Source organism: Myxocyprinus asiaticus, chromosome 45, assembly GCF_019703515.2.
Source record: "Myxocyprinus asiaticus isolate MX2 ecotype Aquarium Trade chromosome 45, UBuf_Myxa_2, whole genome shotgun sequence".
Classification (NCBI taxonomy): domain Eukaryota; kingdom Metazoa; phylum Chordata; class Actinopteri; order Cypriniformes; family Catostomidae; genus Myxocyprinus; species Myxocyprinus asiaticus.
The window spans coordinates 4,975,321-4,997,834 of NC_059388.1; positions in this window are offsets into that span (position 1 = coordinate 4,975,321).

Below are 22,514 nucleotides of genomic sequence, written 5' to 3' on the forward strand. Positions count from 1 at the left end.
GATATTCGGAATAAAACCCATTTTAACTCTCTGCATTGTTCAAATAAAGAAGTGAAAACAACTGAGACATACATAAACAGATGTCCTTCATACCACAGGGCTTAAACGTTTTTTTTTTTCATACCAAGTTTATTAGCTCTATAAATCCAATAACAATTTAACCATTTGAAATTAGGATATCACACCAATTTTAAAATACTCAGAAAAATATCCCTTTAATGACACAAGACTTCATTTGGAAATATAAGTGTTATACGTTTTATAAAAAATAAAATAAAACAAACTGTCATCGAGTTTAATGGTTTTTTATATGTATAAAAAAAATCTATATACAAATACCAACTTGAAACTCCAAAAAAGAAGGCTTGTGCTATGTAGGGAATAATATTCTGAGTAATATACAGTAGGTTTGACATCTTCAGGTCAAACAGTCAACGAGTTTTATGGATTGATATGGATAAAAAAATCTATATAAAAAATACAAGTTGAAACTCCAAAAAAGAAGGCTTGTGCTATGTAGGGAATAATATTCTGAGTAATATACAGTTGGTATGACATCTTTAGGTCAAACGGTCATAGAGTTTAATATAATTAGAATAAAATGTAATTTATATATATATATATATATATATATATATATATATATATATATATATATATATATATATATATATATATATATATGTATATTCCCAAAACGGAGTCTTGTGTCATAAAAAACAGTGTCCTAAGGACATCTGTTTATGTATGTGTCAGTTGTTTTCGCTTCTTTATTTGAACAATGTAGAGAGTTGAATGGCTTTTATATCATACGAATGTCAAACATAAAACTAACTATACCGCAGTCATGTGTCGCGGCTGGTTAGGAGGAAAACTCTGATTAACATGGAAAAGATACCTTTTGTCGCGTGTCGCGGCATTGCAGCACGTCTGGGTAGGACAAGGTGTTACTGTATTTGGTTGCATGAACAAGGTTTGGATTGTTATGGCTAGGTTTAGGTTTCAAGTTTACTGTGCTGTTTTATCTAAGAGCATTTCTGTTGTCATTTCTCTTGGTACACTATTCAGGCATTTTTTCAAAACAAAGGTTGAAGAGAAAGGTTAATAATTTGGACCCAAACATATCGGCCAAAGGAAGCAACACTGGCAATGCGGACCTGCTGACATTATTCACTGTGAATCAGATGGCATCAAAGAAATAGCACATTGGTACAGTCATAGTGCACTTCAGTGAACACAATGCAGACATTCTTCAAATGACATGGCTTCATCTTTTATGATCTTTGAATAAAGCCTCATTCGGCAGATAATGTTACAATCTCTCCTCTAGGTAAACCTAAAATCAATCGCTTGTTTCGTGCAGAAGGGTCAAATAAAACTTTGAATGAGCCCGTGGAGTTACAGATGAGCCCCTGCTCTCCTTCAAACTTGACCCCGATTTCCAGTTAGCCCCAGTACAGGTACAATTTGGTCTGTTACGTGTTTGCTAAGGCAAGTATTATTTTTATTATTGCGAAAGTGTTAGTGATTTGAACAAAACTCGAACCTTAAAGGAATATTCCGGGTTCAATACAAGTTAAGCTCAATCAACACCATTTGTGGCATAATATTGATTACAAAAAAAGAAGAAGAAGCAAAGATCGAGGTTGCAGTAAGGCACTTACAATGAAAGTAAAGGGGGCCAATTTTTGAAAGGTTTAAAGGCAGAAAAGTGAAGCATTTAATTTTAATAAAAAATACTTACAGTACATTAATTCTTCTGTTAAAACACATGTATTATGTGTATAATCTGTGTATTATGGCTGCTAAAATCATGTTACACGCATATTGTTTACGTCTTGTGGCTACACTGTAAATACTAATAGTTATATCAAATAACTAAAAAAATTGTTTAATCAACTTAAGCTTTATTTGTTACTATTTTTACTAGTTGTAATTAAGCTATCATTACTCTCTAAACCTTAAATGTGTCATTAATAAAAACATTTAAGTGGTCCTAATTAAACAGTACTTGAAATGTCACATTTTGGAATCATAACTCAAATATATAAGTTCTTTAAACTTTGGCTTCGAGTACTACTATTATTACTAATATAATTATTATTAAAATAATCATTGTTATTTAAAAATGTACATAGTTTTAATTATTATGACTATTGTTGTTGTATTGTTGTAGCTGGTTGATAGTTGTGATTTATGTAAAGTCGCCATTAGGGTGATTAGTGTTACCACTGGTAAACTTGGAGCCTGTTAAATTTAAGACATTCTTCTTTACTCAATTGTACTTTACAAAAGTGCAAATTTATGTGCACTAAGTACTTAGGAGAATCCAATGTGACATATGGCTAACCGAGATTCCAGTAATAATTTCTCTTAAACTGTAAAAGATGTGCTATAACTCAATTGAAATAATTAAGTAAAAACAATTATACTTTACTCACAGATTTGTTACGTTTAATTTTAACTAATTAACATTGCTTTAAAAAATTACGTTTTCTTGACAAATAAGTACGTTTACTTAAAATAAAAAATGCATGCAAACTGATTGCCTTTAAAAAAAATCTAAGTAAGGCTAACTCATTAGATTTTACAGTGTATCATTTTGAAACAGTGAGTATTTAAACATTTACGGATTGTCCCAATTAACTTCTATTATACAGTAAGTGCCTCACTGTAACCAAGATTTTTGCTTTTTTTTTTTTAAAGAAAATGTGGGATGTCAAAATACATTTTTGTGGTATTCAACATTATGCCACAATTGCTGTTGATTGAGCTTAACTTGTACTGAAGCCAAATTATTCCTTTAAGTATTACATTTTGGTATGTAGCCTAGCTTGTTCTCACAAATCAGCGACAAAACCGATTGTGTTTGGATACACTTGGTTTGAAAAACAGAAAACATCATCTTTCTGAAGAATTCAAGTTCATGCCGGCAATACACCCAAAATCATTCACCTGTATTTAGTTCAGTGGTCACTGTCACTGACCTACATAATACCTTATCATTATAAATACTTGTACAGTATTTATAATCAAGCAGCCAGTCCTTTGAACTAAACAATGTATTGTTTACCCTCAGCTTTCACCTGTGCTTGAATCCAACCTGTCTGATGCCATTGGCTCAGAAAACCAACATCACATACTGAACATGATTACTCCCTTCTCCTCAGCTACAACTGGCTTCACAGATCCAGACCCACACCACATCTCTCTTCCTCTCAACCATCCAGGGAGAATCCTTACCATGACAGTATGAAGGTACACATTGTGAACCTCAGATTGGCAACATCGGCATTCACAACTTCCATAATATTACATGACAGGTTTCTGAATGAAACAGAATATTCAGCAGGATATAAGGGGGGCGAGATTTTATCCATCATGATATTATTGAATAGCACATATTAGACATGCTTCTGGGTTCTTCTGAGCGATAGCTTTTAATGGTGGATATGAGGAGTGTTGCGGTTTTAATAAATTTTAGGCATTTTATAATGTAATAATGTTTGTTAATATTATTAAATGTTAACATAAAGTGATATCTATGTTTTATAAAGTAGTGAAGAAATATGTGTCTATTGACAAAACCAGTTTTAACTTGGTTCAGAAGGCCTGTGTCATTAAATTGGACACCTAACAGGTTTATGAATACACATCCTCAACACACAACATACGTTTAACACACTTCAAAAGCCTGAGAAAGGCTTTACAGTGAAAAATACAGTGGCAAGAAAAAGTGTGTGAATTTAGCAGTGGAATTAGCTGGTTTTCAGCATGAATTGGTCATAAAATGTGATCTCATTTTCATCAAAGTCACAAGTATAGACAAACGCATGTTTTTTAAGCTAACAACACACAAAAAATTATATTCTTTCATGTCTTTATTAAATACATCCCCTTAACCCTTGTGCGACCTTAGGGACATTTTTGTCTTTTTCATTTTGGCTGTGTATGGCAGCGGTGGCGTGGTCGAGCGTCCGTCCAGAGAGAGAGAAAGCAGTAAGGGCGCTTGCACCTGAGCTAGATTATGTGTAACACCTGTCTCTAAATCCAGTGAGCATGGGGAGAGCGGCATATAAGCAGCCATGCCACCAGCAGAGAGAGAGAGAGAGAGAGTCTGGCACAAGGAAGGCCACAGTGCTCCTGAAGCTACTACGTTTAATCTGTTATGTTTGTGAAGCTGATGTGTTTAAGTTACTAGTGCCTGTGAAGTTAATGAGTTTAAGTCTACGTGCCTGTGAAGCTGACGAGTTTGTGAAGTTGTAAAGCACTGAAGTGGCTAATTTAAGGTCCTACCTGAGCATGAAAAAACCTGCTTCCCTGTGTTCTCCTTCCCTTCTGTTTGTGAGCTGTTACACTGTGTCAATGCCAATGGCATACATTTTGCCAAAGGTGTGTATTTTTTGGGAGAATTTTGATATTTCAACCTCAGTTCCTATAATACATCTATAAATACACTGTGTACACAAAATAGTTACACTCATTATATTAAGGACAAAAATGTCCCCATTGAAACACTTTAAAATGTCAATATTTGATCCCAGTGCCATTAAAGCATAAAATCATGAATTCTATGATATTATGCTTTCATTCTTTCAGAGCCCTGGCTTCAAAAAGATTATTTTTTTATATTTTCCACCAGATGACGCCATTTTTCTCATGTTTAGCCTAAGAGCAAATACATGCTTTTTTTCCTATTATCTGTTTGCTATATTATAGAGCACTGCAGGCCAGTTGAATAAATGATGCAGCTAAAATTGTGTGGGTGTGTTGGTATGGATGTCAGAGTGTGTTTTGCATGTGTGTACTGAGAGATTTGTGTGTATGTGTGTGTGTGTGTGTGTGTGTGTGTGTGTGTGTGTGTGTGTGTGTGTAAAAAACAACAGTGGCATTATATAAACAAATTGGCATTTAAAGGGTTAAAATCCTGAAAATTAATTAATATTTGGTAGTTATGATCAGGACTGATGTTGGTTAAAAAATTAACTCATTGAAAGTGGAAAATAATATAAATATATAATATTATTATGGCAGTTTTTTGACGCGGATATTTTTGTTGTCATGTTGATGTGTTTTGTTCTTGTTTTCATGTCTTTTATTTTCAAGTTTAGTTCCTGTTCCTGTCATGTCATGTGATTTCCTGTTCCCTCATGTGATCTTGTCATGTGTTTCCCCTGTTCATGTGTCTTGTTTTCATTGGTTCATTGTTTGATTACTTTGTTATTAGTCTTGTCCTTTCATTGGTTTAAGTTCATTTAGACTTGTTATCTTGTTTATAGTTTAGTCTAGTGATTGGTTGTCTTGTTTACCTGTTACCCATGTCCTTGTATTTTAGACCTAATTTTTGCCATTGTCTAGTGTCAGGTATTGTGTATGTAACTTTTGTTGTATCTTGAATTCCTCTTTGATGCATGATGGTCGGTGTGCCGACGGCCTTGCTCGTTATATCGACCTTGCCCTACTGATGGGTGGTTCACCATTCACTGTAGGGGAGACGGCCAACAAGCCAACGCCCACACCCACCACGGCCAATGAGTCAACACCCATGCCTGCCACGGCCAGCGAGCTGGAAGCTTCGTCCGTCCCAGAGCCAGCATTGCCAGCCTCGTCCGTCCCAGAGCCAGCGTTACGAAACTCTTAGTCTCGAGCTTACCACGGCTCCGCCTGCCACGGCTTCATCCCTCGAGCCTCCCATGGCTCCACCTTCCATGACTTTGCCCCACGCCATGGCCGCCAAGCTCGAGTTCCACGCCATGGCCACCAAAACCGAGTTCCATGTCCCCTGTTCATGTGTCTTGTTTTCATTGGTTCACTGTTTGATTAGTCTGTTATTAGTCTTGTCCTTTCATTGGTTTAAGTTCATTTAGTCTTGTTATCTTGTTTATAGTTTAGTCATGTGATTGGTTGTCTTGTTTACCTGTTACCCATGTCCTTGTATTTTAGCCCTCATGTTTGCCATTGTCTAGTGTCAGGTATTGTGTATGTAACTTTGTATCTTGAGTAAAGTCAGGTTTTAGTAAAGTCATGTTTTGTTTATGTCAAGTCTAGTCGTTTATGTTTTGTTCATGTTGGTAGTCAGGGTTTTTGTATCTCACATTTGGAAATAAACTGCACTTTGGGTTCATCACTTCACCATTGTCTCTTCATCTACCTGTTTCCAGCATCATTACATTTGTCCTCTAAGGACCTCTGAGTAACTTTCTATTGATGCACAATGGTTAAACATTCACAGTGCTGTGAAAAAAAGTGAATCCTTGGATTTAATAACTGGTTGATCCTCATTTGGCAGCAATAACCTCAACCAAGTGTTTCCGGTAGCTGCTAATTAGACCTGCACAATGTTCAGAAGGAATATTGGACCACTGTTCCTACAGAACTGCTTCAGCTCAGCCATATTCTTAGGATGTCTGGTGTGAATGATCATTCCACAGCATCTCTATTGGGTTAAGGTCTGGGCTCTGACTGGGTCACTCCAAAAGGAGGATTTTCTTTTTTTGAAGCCAATCTGTAGTGGAATTAATTCGATGTTTAGGGTCATTGTCCTGTTTTATCACCCAACATCTACTGAGCTTCAGCTGCTGCACAGCCACCCTGATATTATAATGTAGGATATCTTTATAAACGTAGGAATTAATTTTTCCCTCTATGATGGCAAGCGGTCCAGGCCCTGAAGCAGCAAAGCAGCCCCAAATCATGATGCTCCCTCCAACGTACTTCACCACTGGAATGATGTTGGTATGTGGTGCCTTTTTACCCCATACTTAGTGCTGTGTGTTCTTCCCAAACAATTCAACCTTAGTTTCATCAGTCCACAAAACATTTTCCTAGTAGCATTGTGGCATGTCAACGTGGTCTTAAGGCATGCAGCAATGTTTTTGCTGGAAAGCAGTGGCTTCCTTCATGGTGTCCTGCCTTGGACACAATACCTGTTTCATGTTTTTCATATAGTAGACTCATGAACAGAGATGTTAACCAGTTCCAATGATTCCTTCAAGTCTACTGCTGTCACTCTAGGGTTATTTTTTACCTCATTGAGCATTCTGCGGTGTGCCCTTTGAGTCATCTTAGCTTGACGGTCACTTCTAGGGAGAATAGCCACAGTGCTAAATCATCTCCATTTATAGACAGTTTGTCTAATTGTGGATGGATAAATATCTAAGCTCTTTGAGATAACTTTGTAACCCTCTGAGATAACTTTGTAACCATTTCCAGCTTTATGCAAAGCAACAATTCTTCATCGTAGGTCTTCTGATATCTCTTTTTTACGAGGCGTAGTCCACGTTTTCAGATGCTTCTTGTGAATAGCAAATTCCAAATGTTTGAATAGTTTTTAAAAGTCAAAGTAGGTCTAACCCACACCTCCAATCTTGTTTCATTAATTGGAGGCAAGGTTTGCCAACTCCTGACTTACAGGAGGGAATTTACATTTAAATGAGCCCACACACAAAGTAATCGGATGCATAGATTATTAGATAATCCACACGAAATACATTATGTGCTATCTGGATAAAAACATGTTAGCTTTCCTGGATCAAATGACTTCACTGGAAATTATGTTGTACATTGTCAAGCATCATGGAATGCTAAACCAGTCGTATTAGGATTCAGATCACTACAATCAGAGGTGGAAGTCATCTAAATATGGGCAGAGAGATTCATTCACTCTAATTACATATGGCTACCAGGAGATGGCGCCAAGTATATGACATGGACTCAATGATGGCTCAAATGACACAGAATGGAACTGAATGAGATCTCGTTACTCATGCCTGCAGGCTTTGGAGAGAGAGCATACCTTTAGTCATTGTTGTTTTTGCATGTGTAATTAGTTCCTATGTACAATTATTATGTTTTATTTGTTTGGAGAGGCTTTGGACACTTGGAGACGTTTTTGGACAATAAGATAAACTATTTTTGTAATGCTATAAATTTTGATTGCTTTGTCGTTTCAAATTTTTTTTTTACTCAGGTACAGGTGACATGATTGGGAATAAAACAAAAGCAGTTTTCAGCAGCTACCTTATTTATACCCTGAGATATATAATGTCAGATCAGAAAAATAAGAAAAAGTGTTACGTTTTTTTTTTGTGTGTGTTTTTTCAGCAGTTTCTTAGCCTGAGAGCCTCATCATTTATCATCAATATAATAAAAAAATTGAAAAGTTTTATTTAAAACGATACCAAACATTTGACTGTCTTTGATTTTTTTATTTATTTATTTTTTGTAGAGTAATAAGCCTTTCATTTTGGGCATGCCACTGAAACAGGAAACCTTTAAAGACACCCTTAGATATTAAAGGGTTAATAGTCATTAGGCTTTTTTATATGATATATGCTGCAAATGAGCATGAAGACCTGAAAAGTGTTTTTGCAGAAAACTTTAGGTAACTAGGACTAGGTAAGTTGGTACAGCACTCGGAGTAACACCATTCTTTTGACATCAGCGTCACAAGGAAAGTGTTTATTAGTCATTAATAAACTCCTTTATAAACCCTCAACAAAGGGGACATTAATGTAAAGTGTTACCAATTTTTCTTTTTAATTTAATAGAAATGAAACTTTCCCATATTAAATTACTCATAAAAACAAGGTTTTATTTGCCTTTGTCACTAAACTTATGTACACTTTTAAAATATGAAAATTATTATTTTTTTATGCATTATATAAAAATTATGCATATTAAAATTAATATGGACCTTAAAAATTGTAACTGTTTAAATGTGGTTAACTCAGTATTTTGTCAAAAGATTGATTATTTAAAAACATTTTTAAAATTCAGTGTAATTATTTTATATGTTTTGCAACCTTTTTAAAGATAAAATTACCCATTAAGTAAAAAAGAAAGATTTTCAAAGACGACAGTTATAATTATTGTAATTTAAGAAGTATAAATTAGGACTAAAATTTGGACTGTTTCCCTGAAACATGAGATATGGTTTTAAAGCTGTAAAAACCAATATATCTATCTATCTATCTACTATCTATCTATATATATATCTATATATATATATATATATATATATATATATATATATATATACTATATATATATATATATATATATATATCTACATATATATATATATATATATATATATATATATATATATATATATATATATATATATATATATATATATATATATATATATATATATATATATATATATATATATATATATATATTGCATTTTCTTATTTTTTAGTTAAAACAATATGGTGTGTAAATAATATATTTACTTATTTTGTTGTACTTCGGAAACATGATTAGCCATTATGAATGACCAACTTAATTATTTAACTTTCCATGTTTTCCCCCTTTATTGCTAATAGAAAATCACCATACTGAGAAAACAATACAAATCTTCTTGGAAATGACAACACTTTCTTCCTCCACGAGACTTCAGTGAGTTGATTAATTGCATACAGAAGTTCCATGTAGTAACTGTCATTCTAATTGCAAATTGCTAGTAATGTTCCATTGTTTTCTTGGCAGAAACAGTGATGGATCACAAAACATGGACCACAATGGTGCCTTCCTAACACAAGTACTGAAAAAAAAAAAAAAAGAAAGAAAGATATATGACTACTTATACAGTAGAAATTGTCATCTAGGCTTGCATAAGTCACTTATTTTCAGCATAAAGTCTTGTAAAAAAGTAATGTACTGACTGCAACCCATGTAAGTGTTTTTATTATTTTTACTATTATTATTATTATTATTATTATTATTATTATTTAAAGTATAGTTTTAGCTGGGCTCAGAACAACAGCTTTATTATGTGTCAGCAGGTGCTATTGGTAGCAATGCCTTTGAAAATGTTTATGAGTTTACAGGAGGAGGTTTTCTCAGCTCAGATGATGTAAGAAACAGAATCTATCTATCTATCTATCTATCTATCTATCTATTTATAAAACTATATTGTTTTGTCATTTAAGACAATTCAAATCTCTTTTTGTTATATGTTTGGTTTGAAAAGTGTGCTTGTTCTGTCTTTCTTTAAAATAAATGGCACCTGGTTTGATATTTTGTGATCTAATGCAATGACGTTCATACATTTTAAATGTCACCCAAGTGTCCAAATAATTTTTGAGGCATATGTTGGGGTCACAGTTACTGTTGGTTGCACATGAGCACATCAAAGGTCAGGGAACTGTATTAAAGCATATTACATAAAGCTTTTTCTGTAATGTAATATGATTCGCTCTCTTGTGAGACAGGAAGAAAATGATGAGCAGTGTCTAAATTGTGCTTCTTCAATCAAATCAATATGCCATGGTAAAGATACCCCCATAACAAAGCATACATCAGCGAACAATTCCACAATGTAGGGCTTTACTGGTTGTTTAGATCAGTGTTACTATCAGAAATAATGAATAGTTATTTCTGTAGTTATTAATTAATATTTGAATTAATCAATTGAATCTAACTCATTAAAACCTCATATGGGGCTCCAGTAAATGTAGTGTGCTACGTTTAGGAGCAAGTTTTGTTATTAGCAATAATTAATAATTATCAAACATAATTATTAATTATTAAAATCAATAGAACATTGATGAGAACCAATGTTAGCTTTTTTAAATCCTTTAAATCAACAATTATCAAAGATAATCGTTAATTGTTAACATCGATGAAACATTAATTAAAATTAACACTAGCTTATTGATCATTCAAATTCAATCATCAAAGATAATTATCAATTATTAAAAATCAATAGAATATTAATAAGAATTAACATTGACAGGGCACCACCCTGAAATCAGGGACTAATAACCAAATAGTAAAACAGTCTCAATGTTAGATTGTTTTCTTAGGAAAATCGACATCTGAAGAATATCGATTTTCGGGAAAAAAAACAACAAATGAAGGTTTGAATCCGAGCACTGACATCCCGTCAGCATGACACAGGCGTATGCAAAACAAACCAAAACACTTCTCTTTGTAATATAAACAAAGTTTATTTATGCAGTAATATCAATTAATAATTAATACAATGCAGTCAATAAACTTCCGACTTACAACTACAAACTAAACAGTGATATGATTAGATATGGAAATAAAATAATCCTATAACACATAAGGTGTGTGTGTGTGTCAGTGTGGTTATTACGAGAGAGAGAGAGAGAGAGAGAGAGAGAGAGAGAGAGAGAGAGAGAGAGAGAGAGAGAGAAGTGACAGCCCTAAAGCTGATTTCGCAATAGTGGGAGAGAAAGCAGCTCTCAGTTTATCACTCAGAGACACGGTTTTACGAGCGGGGCTCGTAAAAGTCCCGTGTTATTTGACTCTTTAATGGATGAACTCAGTTGCTGTCTCACCCGCGATGGCGAAATTGCACAACAATCCAATTTGGTTGGACCACAATACAGCAAAACAAATTTGTGATAATTAATACCCTGAGTATTAATAATGAGCAGACATGGCGGTCCGTAAACTGTACAAGCAAAAACCTTGAAACACAAGAATAACACACTATAATATTCTATCTCTGCCCAGACGTAAACCTCTTACTTGAATCGCACGAGGACACAGGTAGAATGTGTTTTCCTCCGTCCTTTAACTCTGACCCGGTTCCTTGAGGCTCGTGTGATGACGGGAGGCCGTTTCCTCGCTCTGTCGGCGGGCACGGCTGTTGATTCTCGGCGGGCTGGCGGAGAACTCAGAAATGTCGACTTGATTGAAGATGGAAGAGAAATCTTTAATCTCCTCACTTCTGTAGGCAAACGGATGAAGATGCGAATTGCTCGGCGATCTCCTTCGGATCCGTTAGAGTGTTCGGTTGAACACAGAGTAATCTCAACTCGTCCAGCGAGATGGAGATTGTATGGCCACAGTTTCAAGTCGGACGTTACTTCCTTGTGCCACGAGGTTGCACCTGAGAGCAGCAAAGAGCTGCGTCCACACGCTACAAACAAAGTCGCTGGAAGCAACTCACGAAACATTTCAAGTTTGAGGGACGTTCTGTTGTGTGCCTCATCCAATAGGAGTTGAGAGTTCGATCCTTTAGTGAGCAAGGCTTCATGGATTGTAGTCTGTTTTGGACTCTCTTTATTTGATTTTGGTGCGATTTTTATCAGTAAGATTTACGACTTGGAAGGTGGGGGCTTGAGTTAGGTTTTTACGACTGTTAGGCCTGCCTTTGTCTTCTATCTGAATACATGAGGCCCAACATTCCCCCCTTTGTTCTGAAGAGTTGGTTGTTGTCCAGCATCTTTAGAGCAACTGAAGGGCCGAACAGTTCTTGTCGGTTCACAGTAACCTGTGGGTTACGCCATCCATGTATTCCTGATAGGAAAGAAAAATGGTTGCACAGTCCATACAGTTCATTAGAGTTCACAGAGGCTTTATTGTCTGGACAGAGATTGAGGCACATCTGGGCATAGAAATTCTGGCTAATTCTAAAACTACATTCATCACACATAAACATTTCAAGTTATTGGAAGGCACAGCATTAACCATAACACAATCCTTTGTTGTTCTTTGGTCATAACACAAAATCAAAGTAGAACCTGACATTGGTTACTAGGAACAAAATGTTAGAGGAAAGGAGGGTTAAAGGTTAAAAGGCTTATCCTTGGAAATGATGGGGTTAACCTGTGGGATGGGCTCAGACTGGTGTGTAAAATGCGGCTGTATGAGAAGTGAGTCCAGTCTGGCCTGTAGGTGTTGAATGTACCTGTACATGGCGTGTGCAATAATTGCGATGATCCAACCACTAAGGAGGAGCCAGAGGGCAACCAAACTGATAGGGTGTTCTCGGTAAGATGACGATCTGCTTATGTGACTAGGAAATATAGTGGTCGAGCCAGTCGGTTTGAGACTGAACTTCACTAATTTCATCCCTTCAGCCTGAAGTTGCTGTCGAAGGGTGTCATCAACGGTGAGGCTGTGACCTCTAAATGCGTCCATGATCTCAATTTCTGCATCATGTTTGTCGACGTTGAGATGATGGAGGACAATATCGTCAATGTGCACGGTGGCTCCTTGGGGAACCATTAAGAACACCATTTGGATTGGTAGCCTTAGTTTAGTGGCTGTATCATGGCCTCTGCCTGCTCGCTCTACCTTTGTCTCTGTTCCTTCATCTTTGATGGACATGCTACCATGACACTTGTTCAGGGAGGTAGTTAGTCACCTCTCTAACAAAGGGGTTGCGTTTTGACAAACCCAATGAATGTACTTTGTCTTGGTACACATGTTTAGGTTAGAGATAAGGTAGAGCGAGGGGTCCTCATCATGGTAGGCGAGTGTTATTGTTTTTAGGTGAGTGTGTGCATTACCTTTCTGAAAACCAACATTAAATACGGACTTTAGTCTATATATATATTCTGCCTATGATGGTAGATTGAGGATAAATCCTATTTTGAGGTTCTGAGGATTTACATGGATTGGAATTGCAATGCCAAAACTATATGCCAAGTGTATCTGTGAAGGTTGCACAACGGAGATAGTAGCAGATCTAAGGATTTGTTCGACAAGGTCTAGGGAGACCAGGTAAACTGGAATCCTTCCACCACTAGACTGTTGACCAAGGAGCTAATATCCTTGAGGTCCTGCATTAGATCTGTAACGATACACGCATAAGTTGTTTTCTCTGACAAAATCCCTAAAGTGTGCAAAGTGTTATTGATAAGAACGGATTGCAAATTTACAGTGACTATAGTACCCTGAAGGGTTTTACCCAGGCCCTATAATTGTTCTTATTGGAGTCGTCGTCTCTGCTGGATTTTTGGACGATGGCGACATGTGCATCTGAAGCTGGTGAACTGTTTTCTGGACCAAGTGGTCTCGGTATGTCAACCTGAGCCCACATGTGTCCACGACAGCAGTCAATGAGCGGAGCCAATCGGTTCAGTAGGTCCTGGCCAACTAACAGTGGTTCCGTATTAATGGGACATATGTAAACAGGGTCTATTAGCATCATCCTTTGAAAGGTGTCAATCCAGGCCCATTTTGTGATTAGACGACCTATCTTGCATGTAGCTTGTGATGCTTACGTTGCAGGTCTCTGTCTATAACAGTTTGCCAAGGGAGAGCTTTGCTCTAGCCACCTCTGCGAAGGTGTTGGAACCCATTAGACTATTTCGGAACCGGTGTTGAGTAGTGCGTAGGAGCTGAATGACCCATGTGTCAGGCGTTGCCCTTATGGAACAGATCGCCTAAGAAGGTCAGAAAAGGAGGGTGTGGCATGTTAGGAGTGACTGTTTTTGGGGAGCAACCTGGACCCTGTTCCCCTTTTCCCAACCTACAAAGTAAACTTTGGCGTTAACGGGAGGGGGTACATCGTCTAGTCATACTGACGGGGTTTCAGTGCCGTGTTCCTTTGAGGAGGTCGAAGGACCTGGTGAACAACGGAGCACGTCAAGCTTAGTTACCAACTCAGTCAAGCGTCTCCTAATATCCTTCATTTCCTCTCTCAAATCTTGTTCTCTGAGGGGATTTGAAACCTTTTCTACCCACTCACCTTCTTGTTTGGGTTTTCGTACGAAACATGCATTTATTTTCGGCCGGCGAACGTTTTGTTGTTTAGGCCTGCTGGGACCCTGGGGGTGTGTCTGGTCACCACCCCCCTGGTTCTGTTGTCTACCCTGCTGGCGGGGTGATCGGCGCCTCTAGGGTCCTGTTCTAGCATTCACCTTAATGCGAGGCGTTTCATTGCCTTCAAACGATAGGTCTGCATATGAGGCTTGGATCCCCAGGGCTCTGGCGTCGCCTTCGTGCCCTCGGGCAGGGCGCACCCGTGTCTCCCATGCCAGTTGCGCGTATCTCCTGATTTCCTGCATGGTGGGGTTGCCCATTCTGCAGTGCATCGTGACGTCATATCGCACGCACTCGTGGAGGTTGTGAAGGAAAAGAGACTTGAAAGCTCGTTCCTCCTCCCGATCTGGTTCGTTACTTCCTTGGAAGTACGTGGTTCTCAGGCATCTATAATACTCACGCGGAGGCTCATGCCTCTTCTGGGTGATGGCGAAAGCAGCTATGGTAGCGGAGGCTTCATCGATATACAGCGAATACTCCTCGCGTAGGGCTTTACACAGAGCTGAGTAGCGGTTTTGTGTACCAGTCAGTAGCGTTCCATGAACGCATGGACACTCATTACCGTGGTCTTCCATATAAGCTTGAGTTTTTCACGCGACGAAGCGTAAGGCAAGTCAATCAGGCAGTACTCAATTTCCCTAAGATAATTGTTGATGTTTGAATCTCGATTATTTGGGTCAAAGCGTTCTACGTCCCCTGCGAGGGACTCGAGTTGTCGGATGCGCAAGCGTTGGTGTCGGTATGACCACGGGTCGTCCGAGTCATCCGAAACACCATAATCACTCGGATCGCTATAGCGATGAGGACGACTTCCTCTCTTTCGTGGTGGGGAAGGAGTCCAGTCGACGCGTGGGGGTGGACCCCGGGTTGCGTACAGCTCCCTGGCTAATGGGATCTTTGAGCCGCTTACACCACTCTGGGCTTGAAAATAATTGTCCCCCCTTCGTGGTGTGGAATCAATCGGTTTGAAACGCAAGGTGGCGTGACTGAAAACTGACTTGGGGGGCAACTATAAGGGGGGGCACCTGTATCCAACCAGCGGGCCGCTGGAGGATTTTGAAAGGTGTCTTGGAGGACAAAGTCAGAGACTGTACCACTAGGGGCAGCTCAGCTCCTAGCGTGTGTCTCTGGGTTTCTCAGGGGCACATTCCTATGCATATCACTAAAAAGGGGGCCCTCTTCTATGTCAGATGTTGTGCTGTGCGTTTCAGCTGCACTTACCTGATCTGACTCTACTCTTAGCTGGGCAGCTTGAAACTGCCTGCGCAGGGTTTCGTTTTCCTCCTGCATCCGGTCATTATCTTCCTGTGCCTGGACTTTCTCAGCTTGGGTGGACATAACGTCTTGGTGCAGGCCGAAATTTTCCTTCTGCACTGCTTGATAGCTGCTCTGCAGCTGTGCTAGCTGAGCCTGGTGCTCGGCGGTTTGCAGTTGGGTTCTGCGGTGATGAAGGAGGAACATTTGGCCCACAAGGTCCAGGATTTTGCGCATTGGCTTCCCAACCGGGTTGTTGACATAATCAACTAGTTCCTGCAATGCTTCATCACAACGACTAATATTGTAGCTGTTAAGGTTATCTCTCTCCTCTATGGAGAGACGGAGGACAGCAGCAACTACATCTTGCAGTGCTGGGTCGACTAACCTCTGTGGAGCTTCAGCTCCAGTCACACAGGGCGATTGGTGACTCATTTTACTGGGGCCGTAAAAATTCTTGTGATAGTGGCTCTGACAGCTTGTTGTTTTACAGTCGATATAATGCTAACACGAAAGAACAGTTGAGAGGCTTCGACCTGTGGCTTACGGTCTACTGTTATGTAATGTGCAAATTTCACTGTGTTCTCCCTTTGTTGGACGTCAATGAAGTGACTTGGCACCTCTCTGTAACATTTAGATGAAAGTGTTAGGAGTTAAATAACAACAACAGCAGATTTTAAGCAGACTATAGTAAATTTACCAACCCCTAATTTACTCTTAAGAGCACTTTCACACCACACTGGCTTATGTTTGGCAAGTTTTGAGCAGTAAATTGTCAAACAGAACCAAACTTTGAAGTAAGGATTCAAGTTATTACTTTGGTTCTCATGCATACACACTGTGACAGAACTGGCACATAGGATGCCTCACACGGGGCACCAATTATTATGTAGGGCTTTACTGGTTGTTTAGATCAGTGTTACTATCAGAACTAATTGTTACTAATTGTTCTGACAGTGTTACTGTCAGAAATATTTATTAATTATTAATTATTTCTGTAGTTATTAATTAATATTTGAATTAATCAATTTAATCTAACTCATTAAAACCTCATATGGGGCTCCAGTAAATGTAGTGTGCTACGTTTAGGAGCAAGTTTGGTTATTAGCAATAATTAATAATTATCAAAGATAATTATTAATAATTAAAATCAATAGAACATTGATGAGAACCAATGTTAGCTTTTTTTAAATCCTTTAAATCAACAATTATCAAAGATAATCGTTAATTGTTAACATCGATGAAAACATTAATTAAAATTAACACTAGCTTATTGATCATTCAAATTCAATCATCAAAGATAATTATCAATTATCAAAAATCAATAGATTATTAATAAGAATTAACATTGATGGGGCACCACCCTGAAATCAGGTACTAATAACCAAATAGTAAAACAGTCTCAATATTAGATTGTTTTCTTAGGAAAATCGACATCCAAAGAATATCGATTTTCGGGAAAAAAACAATGAATGAAGGTTTGAATCCGAGCACTGACATCCCGTCAGCATGACACAGGCGTACGCAAAACAAACCAAAACACTTCTCTTTGTAATATAAACAAAATTTATTTATGCAGTAATATCAATTAATAATTAATACAATGCAGTCAATAAACTTCCGACTTACAACTACAAACTAAACAGTGATATGATTAGATATGGAAATAAAATAATCCTATAACACATAAGGTGTGTGTGTGACAGTGTGTGTGTGTAAGGAGGGACGTGCACAAAATGGCGGACGTGACTCTCGTGGAGAGTATGTCACGCGAGACTTCCGGCCAGGGAATATTACCGCGAATGGGGGCAGAGATGGCGTCTACCAGTTACCGCGTGTATCCGCTTTGTAGGGACAAAGCTGGGCTTCAGCATTTAAGCTATCTACGAGCCAAAAATGTGTGCCAGAATGTTTGTGAGGGGTTGCGTGCGTGTATGTGTGCGTGTGTGGTTAATACGAGAGAGAGAGAGAAGTGACAGCCCTAAAGCTGATTTCGCGATCGTGGGAGAGAAAGCAGCTGTTTAGTTCATTGCTCAGAGACGCGGTGGATGGCTCGTAAACAGTCCCGCATTATTTGACTCTTTAATGGATGAACTCAGTTTACCTGTCTCACCCGCGATGGCGAAATTGCACAACAATCCAATTTTGTTGGACCACAATACAGCAAAACAAAATCGTGATAATTAATACCCTGAGTATTAATAATGAACGGACATGGCGGTCCGTAAACTGTACAAGCAAAAACCTTGAAACACAAGAATAACACACTATAATATTCTATCTCTGCCCAGACGTAAACCTCTTACTTGAATCGCATGAGGACACAGGTAGAATGTGTTTTCCTCCGTCCTTTAACTATGACCCCGGTTCCTTGAGGCTCGGGTGATGACGGGAGGCCGTTTTCTCGCTCTGTCGGCGGGAGGTACGGCTGTTGATTCTTGGCGGGCTGGTGGAGAACTCAGAAATGTCAACTTGATTGAAGATGGAAGAGAAATCTTTAATCTCTTCACTTCTGTAGGCAAACGGATGAAGATGCGAATTGCTTGGCGGTCTCCTTCGGATCCGTTAGAGTGTTCGGTTGAACACAGAGAAATCTCAACTCGTCCAGCGAGATGGAGATTGTATGGCCACAGTTTCAAGTCGGACGTTACTTCCTTGTGCCACGAGGTTGCACCGGAGAGCAGCGAAGAGCTGCGTCCACACACTGCAAACAAAGTCGCTGGAAGCGTATTCTGGAAGCATTTCAGAGGTACTTCAACTCCTGATGATGTCATGTTTGAGGGACGTTCTGTTGTGTGCCTCATCCAATAGGAGTTGAGAGTTCGATCCTTTAGTGAGCAAGGCTTCATGGATTTGTAGTCTGTTTTGGACTCCCTTTGTTTGATTTTGGCGCGATTTGTATCAGTAAGATTTACGACATGGAATGTGGGGGCTGAGTTAGGTTTTACGACTTGTGTTAGGCCTGCCTTTGTCTTCTATCTGAATACATGAGGCCCAACACATATTGTTTATGTTTTGTGGCTATACTTTTAAAACAGTGAGTATTTTAATGTTTGTGGTTTGGCCCCATTCCCTTTCACTGTAAGTGCCTCACTGTAACTCAGATTTTTGCTTTTTTTTAAAGGAAAGGAGGGATGAGTCAAAATGATTTTTTGTACATCAATCAATATTATGCCACAAATGCTGTCAATTAAGCTTATGTTGTATTGAACCGGGAATATTCCTTTAAGACATTTTTTAAGATTGTGCATTAACGTCTTAAAATTTTGTATCCAAGGCGACTTACAAATGAGAAACCTCTTTTAGTACCACACAGTGGATATTTCACCTCAGAACTGCTGCGATACATCTAATGAACCACATAATCATTTGGCAAAAGTGACTTTTCATGAGATCAAGCTAAATCTTTTCCTTACACTGACAGTTAATACTGACCTTAATTGTCAAGCTCCAAAAAACAAAAAAAACAAAAAAAGCACAATAAAAGCACCATAAAAGTAGTCTATATAACATGCACATTGTATTCTACAGTCAAACAATAGTTTTCAGGGGGCCTGGGTAGCTCTGTGGTAAAAGACGCTGAATACCACCCCTGGAGTTCGCTAGTTCGAATCCCAGGGCGTGCTGAGTGACTCCAGCCAGGTCTCCTAAGCAACCAAATTGGCTCAACAAGCCACATGATAAGATGTGCAACCCACAATGGTCTCAGATGCAGAGGCAGCTGGGATTTGTCCTCCGCTACCCGGATTGAGGCGAATCACTACGCGGCCACGAGGACTTAAAAAGCACATTGGGAATTGGGCTTTCCAAATTGGGAGAAAAAGAATAAAACAAAAAACAAACAATAGTTTTCAAATGTCATTCACGCTTCTGCATATTTAAATTTGGCACATCATGCTCAGTTACAAGACAAACAAAAACTTATGGCGTTTGATGTAATTGATGTCAAACTCGACATCTTGATGCATTTATTTTGACATATGCAAATGAGATTTGAAAAAGAGGGGAGGGGAAGACCTCTAGCTTCTTTACTGCTCTAGCGTACTCATCTAACTAGATATTGCTGGCTTTTGTATGACAAATTGTTTGTGATGTTTCTCATTTGTAAGTCGCCTTGGATAAAAAAAATAATAATAATACAAAAAGACACTGTAAATGTAAAATTTTCTGTAAAAAAATGTCTTAAAGGAATATTCCTGGTTCAATACAATGTAAGCTTAATTGACAGCATTTGTGGCATAATATTGATTGATGTACAAAAAATAATTTTTCTTTCCTTTAAAAAAAGCAAAACTCTGGGTTACAGTGAGGCACTTACAGTGAAACGGAATGGGGCCAAACCACAAACATTAAAATACTCACTGTTTTAAAAGTATAGCCACAAAACATAAACAATATGTGTGTTAACGAGATTTTAGTGTAATAAAATCACTTACTAACCTTTTCTTTGTAAAGTTATAGCCAATTTTACAACCTCATTGCCATGACGATGTAATGTCAACAAACCCTAAAATGACTGTAAACAATTATGATTTAAACAACTTTACAGCTCAAATAATACGTTAGTTTTAACAAAAGAATTAATTTAAGTGCTTTTATAAAAATATAGGTTTCGCATTTCTGCTTTTAAACCCTCCAAAAATTGGTCCCATTCACTTCCATTGTTAGTGCCTCACTTACTTTTACCAGTTAAAATTCAATTTTTGATGTCAAGAATGGGTATTTCCGTGAGTAATGATGTCATTTTGATTTAAAGAATTAATGTCTTTACTAGTGCAAACCTACAGTAATTACTACTAATAAAAATGAGCATTTTCACTATTAGTAAGTTCATTGCTGATATCAAGAATTAGCATTTTTACAAGTTTTTGTCATTTGAAGCTTGAAAGCCCCTGGTCACTGTCTGCGTTTCGACATAAGGGTAAGTGTAAACAATTAGAGATTTTTAAGTTTTGGGTGAACTACAGTTGTTTTAATATTGTGTTTTTAAGTTTGAATCTGCTGGTTTCAGTTCAAAAATAGTAAATTTTTACATCCTGTGTTTACTCCAGAACTGAAAGAAGAGCAGCCGTCAGAAAGCAGAATGAAAAAGAAAGGTGTAAGGGCCCACGGTTAGAAAGTGTGACTCGAAACCCTGTCAAGGACATCAGGCATGCAGAAGAATCTGTGAAAGAGAAGAACTTCACAGTAGAGCGAGGTGTGAATTGGGTCTCAGAAAAGACAGAGAAACTATCAGAAATTGCTGACATTTTTGCTGATGCTGAATCAGAATCAGAATCAGCTTTATTGCCAAGTATGCTTATACATACAAGGAATTTGTCTTGGTGACAGGAGCTTCCAGTGTAAAACAATACAAAAACAATACAAAAACAGCAGCAAGACATAGATAATAATAATAAAAAATTATATAATAATTATACACATACGTACACACACAGACACACACATACACATATGTAGTGCAAATCTAATTCAATTTTTTCACATTTTTTTTTTTTCGTTTTTTTTTTCTTCAGAGGAATGAAATGGCAGAAGAGGTTGCATGTGTTGGACAAATATAAAAAAGACTAAACTGTGCATTGCACACAGTCATTGCTCAATGTGGCAATTTAACTGTTCATGAGAAGGATAGCCTGAGGGAAAAAACTGTTCCTGTGACTGACGGTTCTGGTGCTCAGTGCTCTGAAGCAACAGCAACAGTTCAAAAATGTAATGGGCAGGGTGAGTGGGGTCCAGAATGATTTTTCCAGCCTCCAACTCTGGAAGTGTATAGTTCTTGAAGGGGGCGGGGGGGGTCTGATTTCGTAGCTGAACCAAACCAGACAGACTCAATGACTGCTGAGTAGAACTGTATCAGCAGCGCCTATGGCAGGTTGAACTTCCTCAGCTGGCAAAGGAATTACAACCTCTGCTGGGCCTTTTTCACAATGGAGTCAATGTGTGTCTCCCACTTCTGGTCCTGTGAGATGGTAGTGCCCAGGAACCTGAATGACTCCACTGCTGCCACAGTGCTGTTTAGAATGGTGAGGGGGGTCAGTGTTGGGGTGTTCCCCCTAAAGTCCACAATCATCTCCACTGTTTTGAGCATGTTCAGCTCAAGGTTGTTTTGACTGCACCAGACAGCCAGTTGTTCAACCTCCCTTTTGTATGCAGACTCATCATCATCTCGGATGAGGCCGATGACAGTGATGTCATCTGCAAACTTCAGGAGCTTGACAGAGGGGTCCTTGGCGATGCAGTCATTGGTGTAGAGGGAGAAGAGCACACATCCCTGGGGGGCACCAGTGCTGATTGTACAGGTGCTAGAAGTGAGTTTCCCCTGTCTCACAAGCTGCTGCCTGTCCGTCAGAAAGCTGGTAATCCACTGACAGATAGACATGGGAATAGAGAGTTGGTGTAATCTATTCTGGAGTATAGCTGGGATGAAGGTGTTGAAAGCCCAACTGAAGTCCACAAAAAGGATCCTTGCATATGTCCCTGGTCTGTCCAGATGTTGCAGGATATGATGCAATCCCATGTTGACCTGTTTGCTCGATAAGCAAATTGAAGGGGATCTAGAAAGGGTCCAGTGATGTTCTTCAGGTGGGCCAACACCAGTCTCTCAAATGATTTCATGGCCACAGACATCAGGGCGACAGGTCTGTAGTCATTAAGTCCTGTGATTTTTGGTTTCTTTGGGACAGGAATAACGATTGAGTGTTTGAAGCAGCATGGGACTTCACACT